The 7,145-nt window shown below is 47.9% G+C and overlaps 1 long non-coding RNA gene across 1 annotated transcript; it reads left to right on the top strand.

The window, feature by feature from the left end:
- The first annotated feature begins 1,708 nt into the window (after positions 1 to 1,708).
- LOC121026613 (uncharacterized) lies at positions 1,709 to 7,145 on the top strand. Its single transcript, XR_005788400.1, has 3 exons — positions 1,709 to 2,185; positions 6,871 to 6,906; positions 7,038 to 7,145. It is a non-coding gene; the product is annotated as an uncharacterized LOC121026613 (long non-coding RNA).

Raw genomic sequence — 7,145 nt, 5'->3', positions numbered from 1 at the left:
AAATTTTTCAAATTCTATTTTACTTCCATCATTTCATCTTATTGTATTTCATTGTATTCATTTTTTCAAATTTTCAAACTTTGTCCTTTTTTTTCTTATCTTTCCATTTTTTCTCTAATCTACCAAGCTCCTTTCAACAACCAGACCAAAACACACCTAGGATCTAGCATCATTTATTTGATTTTTTTGTGTATTGTTTTTAATTTTCTAATTTTAATTTTTTTTACCTTATTAATTCCTTTTATTCTCTCAAAATGACAAAATGAAGGAATCCCTGCCTCAAAAGAAAGAGCAGGAAGAAATGACAGCCAGGGACATAATCAACACAGATATAAGCAAGATGTCTGAACCAGAATTTAGAATCACGATAATAAGAATACTAGCTGGGGTTGAAAATAGATTAGAAACCCTTTCTGTGGAGATAAAAGAAGTAAAAGCTAGTCAGGATGCTTTGAAGTAGGCCTCACGCCCAGTGTGGAGCCCAACGCAGGCTTGAACTCATAACCTGAGATCAAGACCTGAGCTGAGATCAAGAACTGGACGCTTAACCGACTGGGCCACCCAGGTGCCCCTGAGGATTTACATTTTTAAGTTGCAGCAGTGCATTTTCCTACCTAGAGACAAAATCAGTGAAGGAAGCAACAAGAAATGGAAAGGTGCCGTTTCGGACCTTCTGATAATTTCATTTCTTGGCTAAGTAACAGCCTGTGAGTCCCACACAGCTTTTCCAGGAGACGAAAGCGATCTTGGGTGCAGAGAGCACGGCGTCCCCTGAACCACTGTGCATCCTGAGGAACGTGGCTCAGTGGCCACACATGAAGGTTACTAGAGCACTGTGCTGTGAGGGTCGTTCCAGCAGGAGCTGGTCTGAGCTATTTGGCTGGCATGACGAGGTACCCCATGACACTGGCTTCTGGTCACGGAAGGAAACCTACTCACTCCTAGTGTTGCTCTGTGACCAGAGGTCCAAGGAGTCCCGGGGAGGTTTGTGACAGCTTCTCGCAATTACTTATTGGTAAACGTGAGAACAATGATTTATACCGGGTCCCGTGAGACCCATCCAGAGGGCTCTGCCCCTGGGGCTGGCAACATGCCCATCATGGAAGAAGAAACCCAAGCCCAGGACCCGTTTTGGGTCTCCTGGTTCTGAGGTGCTTTGTGAACATACTGGTGGGTCCTGACCCAAGAGAGAAAGCCCATCTATGCAGCTGTGAGGAAGGAGAGAATTTTTTTTTTTTTTTTTTTTTTTGCCTGGGATAAATACTCTCATTTTATTATTATTATTATTATTTTCAACATTTTTTATTTATTTTTGGGACAGAGAGAGACAGAGCATGAACGGGTGAGGGGCAGAGAGAGAGGGAGACACAGAATCGGAAACAGGCTCCAGGCTCCGAGCCATCAGCCCAGAGCCTGACGCGGGGCTCGAACTCACGGACCGCGAGACCGTGACCTGGCCGAAGTCGGACGCTTAACCGACTGCGCCACCCAGGCGCCCCTATTTTTTATTTTTAAGTTTATTTATTTTTATTTTTTTTAATGTTTATTTATTTTTGGAGGAGAGAGACAAAGTGTGAGCAGGGGAGGGGCAGAGAGAGAGGGAGACACAGAATCCCAAGCAGGCTCCAGGCTCTGAGCCATCAGCACAGACCTGATGAGAGGCTTGAACCCACGAACCGTGAGATCATGACCTGAGCCATGGTCAGACACTTAACAGACTGAGCCACTCAGGCGACCCTAGTCCTCAGCTCTTAAGACAGTGGACAATGTCCAGCAACCTGAGTGTTTGTCCAGCATTTTCCAGTATTCTCAACAGTGAAATATCTTCATCTTCTCTTAGGAATCCTTCAGGCTCACGCCCCAGGTACGTGGGGGGTCGCACGTCTGATTTGTGAAATCTGAAGACAGACAAGGACTGAGGACTTCCGTGAGTCAAATCCTTGAAGCTGGGCATGTGAGGAACATGTTGCAATCAGCAGCACTGAGAACGTTTCCAGAACGTAGCTGTGAAAGGAGGAACTTAACAGTTAGAGAAACCTTGTTCCTGCCCACACTCTGGAGTCGTGAGTGAGGTTGTGGCCGTCCCAGCTCCGCTCCCTCCCACGGGCTGCACAGCTGAAGACGCGGCTCTGGACAGGCTGGTTTGCTGCCATGATCCCTAGGCTACTCCCACTGCTCTGTCTCAGTAAGTCTCACGGGGCGACCCTAGAAAACAACAGACTCGGTAAGGGGTTTGGGCTGGGGATTGAAAGAGAAAACAAAAACATCAGCCTTGGTTTATTGAGCACACACTATGTATCAGAAATCTTGCCGAGTGCAATCAATGCACACATTACTTCTAAACTGGTGCTTTACAAATTTCAATGAATGTTCCAAGTTCATGATTCTGCAGAAAAGCCTTTGCTACCTGTACTTTATTGGCTTAACGTGTTTTTTTTTTTTAATTTAAAAATAATGTTTAAAAAAAACAAAAAACAACAACAACAACAAAAAATGTTTATTTATTTTTGAGAGAAAGACAGAGCACAAGTGGGGGAGGGGCAGAAAGAGAGGAAGTCACAGAATCCGAAGCAGGCTCCAGGCTCTGAGCTGTCAGCACAGAGCCCGATGCGGGGCTCAAACTCACGAACCATGAGATCGTGATCTGAGCCGAACTTGGACGCTTAACTGACTGAACCACCCAGGTGCCCCAGCTTAACGTGTTTTGTTTTTAATACTGACTTAGCCTTTTGTACCTAAATAAAAGTGCTTAGGAAAGAAACTTTCGATACTATGAATGAAAATCCAGGTCGGGGCACCTGGTGGTTCGGTTGGTTGAGCATCGGCTCTTGGTTTTGGTTCAGGTCATGGACCTCATGGTTTATGGGATTTGAGCTGCGCATCAGGCTCTGCACTGACAGCATGGAGCCTGCTTGGGGTTCTCTCTCTCTCCCTCTCTCTGCCTCTTCCCCACTCAAGAACACACAGACCCGCGCTCGCTCTCTCTCTCTCTCTCTCAAAATAAATAAATAAACTTAAAAAGTCCAGGTCAAATACAGAAACTATAAAGTAAATGCAGTGAGAAGGAAACAGTATTAGCATTCTCTAACTATACGCTGGTCCTTGTCAAGCTTCTGGGCCTGAGAGCTGCTAGTTCTCTGCTATGGAGGCAATTAGCCCCCATCCAGGTATGTCAGAGGCTAGCTTCAAGGAGGCTCTCTTGGTGCTTACTGCATACAATCACGCAGAGCTTGGACTGTCCTTCCTTCTGCCTCAAACTCATCACGTCTAACACTGATGGGACATATTCCACACTTGGGCTGGTCTCCACCCCTCAAAAAATAAAAACAACACTCCCCACAACACAAACCCTGCAAGAGAGGACGAGGTCCACGTCTGCAGATTAGGAATCCAATCTGAGTCTGCAGAGTCAAGTGCCTTGTCTCGGATCGCACGGGTGGTATGCAGGGAAGCCAGATCTCAACCCAGAACCGCCGGGTTCTAAAAACGTTTCCACTCAGCCAAGATGTTGAAGTAAGAGGGACACACACACATGGGGTCCTTGGTATGGAGCACTCTAGGAGTGTCTGAAAGGGTTTCGGGGTTGGAAACCCCTGAGGAGGCAGAGACGTGTGATTCAGAATGTCCCCAGCGATGGACCAGAGACCAGAACTGGTCTCCAGAAACCAACAAAGCTTGATATCCACAAACAGAAAGGGAGGACTCACGTCAGCATGGCTCTTTGCACTTGGCTTCCTGCCATCGCCACGGATCTCTGATCCCAAGACTTCAGGCTTGCTTGCAGAGGGCCCCTTATGTCAGAGGCTCGTCGTAGGAAGACACGCCCGTCTGTGTCCAAAAAAAATATGTCTACTATTCCTTTTATCGTTCATTCTCCTCTGGCTGGGTTAGGCACAGGTCCCACTAGCAATGCCTTCCAGAGATCGTCTCCGGATACATGTCTGAAATCTTCACTCCTTTTGACGGCTGAGTACTATTCCACTTATATATGGATCTCATTTTGCTTCTCCATCCGCCTGTTGGTGGGTGCTCTGCCTCACTGCAGTGAGATAAACTTTTTTCCATGTTTGGCTTTGAGAGTGAGTGAGTCTCTCCTAAGAGGACTTCCTCTTGCCTCCATAAGCAATGAGGCCTCTAAGCAAGTGTCCTGCTCAAGACAGGGGTGAGATCAGATGAGATGTGCCGGGGCCTGGGGCCGAATGATAAACCCCACATGGCCTGAAGGTGTGTCCAACCACCATCTACCAAGTTCCATCTCCTTCCTGCTAACAGAGCACAGGAGGCCACTGAAGCGATTAGGCCCATGTTCTCCTTTTTTTTTTTTTTTTTTTTTTTTACCCTGTGTGGACCACCAGTTTTGTGTCTCAGAAGTAAAAAGGGAGAAACTACCAGTTTTTTGTGTTTTTTTTTTTAGTTTTTTTAACGTTTATTTATTTTTGAGACAGAGAGAGACAGAGCATGAACCGGGGAGGGTCAGAGAGAGAGGGAGACACAGAATCTGAAACAGGCTCCAGGCTCTGAGCTGTCAGCACAGAGCCCGACGCGGGGCTCGAACTCACGGACCGCGAGATCATGACCTGAGCCGAAGTCGGACGCTTCACCGACCGAGCCACCCAGGCGCCCTGAAACTACCAGATCTTTATGCTAAAACTGCCTCCCTCCCTCCATAGTTCTCTGATCCCAAGATGTCAGGCGGCCCCACAGAGCGATCCTTACATCACCTCCTTACCTCCCTCAAAGGTGTTTGGGACTGAGTGTCTTGAGGAGTGCAGGAGGGGGCTGAGGGACACAGGGCTGGCACTGCAAAGGCTCTGAATTTTCACAGGCCCCGAAATGTCCCGTGAGGCAAGACAGAGCATACGCCGACTTCTCTGTCCTAATCGCAATCCCCTTGTGAGCTGTCCCATGCCATCTAGAATTTATTTTCTCAGACTCCCACTTTGTCTGGCATCGGTGAGAATTTTCTTTTCAATACCGTAAACACACCCATTATGTTCTGCTTTTTATTACGTTAAATATATGTAAATAATATTGATCCTCTTAACTCTCTGTAAGTATACATTTCGGTGGCATTTCAGTGCATTCACAATGACGTGCAACCTTCACCCAAAACGTTTGTCATCCCCGACATAAACTCTGTACTCGTTCATCAATACTCCTTTCTGCTTCCTCCCCAGCCCCCTGATAACCATGAATTTGCCCATTCTAGCCAGGTACTTTGTGTCAGTGGAATCACACAGTAATTGTTCTTGGGTGTTGGGCTAATTTCACACAGCAAAGTGTCATCCAAGTCCACTCATGATGTAGCATCTATCAGCATTTCATTGCTTTTAATGCTTACTTATTTTTGAGAGAGAGAGACAGAGTGAGAGCAGGGGAGGAGCAGAGAGAGAGAGGGAGACACAGAAACAGAAGCAGCTCCAGGCTCTGAGCTGTCAGCACAGAGCCCGCCGTGGGGCTCGAACCCACGAACTGTGAGAGCATGACCTGAGATGAAGGCAGATGCTTAACTGACTGAACCACCCAGGTGCCCCAGCATTTCATTCCTTTCAAATGGCAGAAGAGTATTCCACTGTCTGTACAGACCACAGACCTTTCCTTTATCCACTTATCCTTCACTGGATGCTTGGGTCTTTTCATGTTTTGGCTATTTATCACTTTTTCTTTTTCTTTTTTTTTTTTTTCAAAACGTGGGATGTAGTATTTTTGATTTCCCCAGACAATTTTAGCACAAAGGCCTGGTAACTTCCCCCCTTTTCATGACTAAGACACAAAACTGGTTCACACAGGGAAAGAAAAGAAAGAAAGAAAGAAAGAAAGAAAGAAAGAAAGAAAGAAAGAGAGGAAGAAAGAAAGAAAGAAACAGGAAGGAAGGAAGGAAGGAAGGAAGGAAGGAAGGAAGGAAGGAAGGAAGAGGGAGGGAGGGAGGGAGGGGAAATCTCTTAAGTATCTGTTGACTTAGAGCAATCACTCTCTTCCAATAAATTCTGTAAACAGGCTTGATGTTATTTTTTGGGAGACCTTAGAACTCAGACAAAACGTGTCTACCACATTTGGGCATTAACAGCAGGATGTCTGTGGGTGCTCGGAGATACACATAATAAATAACTGTCAATTGCAAATTTCTTTCTAAGTCAACGGATTTTTTTTTTTAAGTTTTTATTTTTGAGAGAGACAGACAGAGTGCGAGCGGGGGAGGGGAAGAGAGAGAGGGAGTCACGGAATCCGAAGCGGGCTCCAGGCTCTGAGCTGTCAGCACAGAGCCCGACGCGGGGTTCCGACTCATGGACCAGGAGATCATGACTGCAGCCAAAGTTGGACGTTTAATGGACTGAGCCACCCAGGTGCCCCTGGCATAGAGCAGCCTTCAGCATGGGGTGGGGAGGGGTTCTTCTGGCACCAGTGAGGCTGTCTGCAGACTGTCAGGCCCACTCAGGGTCTCAGACAAGATCAGAGGTGGCCCAGGGTCACATTCAAGTCCCATGCTTCCTGATCTTTCTCAGGGTTCCTGCCTTCTACATCCAGGGTGAATTGGTGGGGGCCAGTCGGGGGGATGTTCAGGAACTGTAACACCAGCCTGACAGAAATGCAAGAACCTGTCCGTAATAGAGGCTGAGAATCCAGGGGTCTGTGGACGTTTGTGAAGCCAGGAGAGCCCCTGGAGTGGCAGGTGGCATCCAAAGAGGAGCCCTTCTGTGGGAAATGGGGCAGGAGCGGAGGGCGGAGTGGAAGCCTGGGTCCAGCATGGGAAATGAGAACCCCAGATGCGTGACCTCCAGGGTCTGGTCTCAGTGGCAGCACCCCCCCCCCCCCCGGGGAGGTCCCCTTGAGACAGGGCTCAGGTCTCACGGACAGACGGTTCTCTTGCAGGGCTGTGCGCTGGCCAAGGAAGCAGGGGGACTGATGGTGAGTGTTCCTTCAGTTAAACCCTCCCTCTCCTTCGCTCCAAATTCCCCACATCCCTTCTCTTTCCTTCAAGGGGTTTCCTGACAGCAGGCGAGGGCACCAAATCCTGTCCCCAATCTGCTTCCTTCCAGAGCCCCTTCCCAAGCCCACCCTCAGGGCCTGGCCCAGCTGGGTGGTGCCTCCCAGAAGCAATGTAAGGCTGCGATGCCAGACCCCGACCAAGGATGTCGACTTTGTTC

This window comes from Herpailurus yagouaroundi, unplaced genomic scaffold (assembly GCF_014898765.1).
Source record: "Herpailurus yagouaroundi ecotype Mexico unplaced genomic scaffold, PumYag 146872, whole genome shotgun sequence".
NCBI classification, from domain to species: Eukaryota; Metazoa; Chordata; class Mammalia; order Carnivora; family Felidae; genus Herpailurus; species Herpailurus yagouaroundi.
The sequence above is the reverse complement of the archived record's forward strand: the minus strand, read 5'-3'. Positions and strand labels throughout refer to the sequence as shown.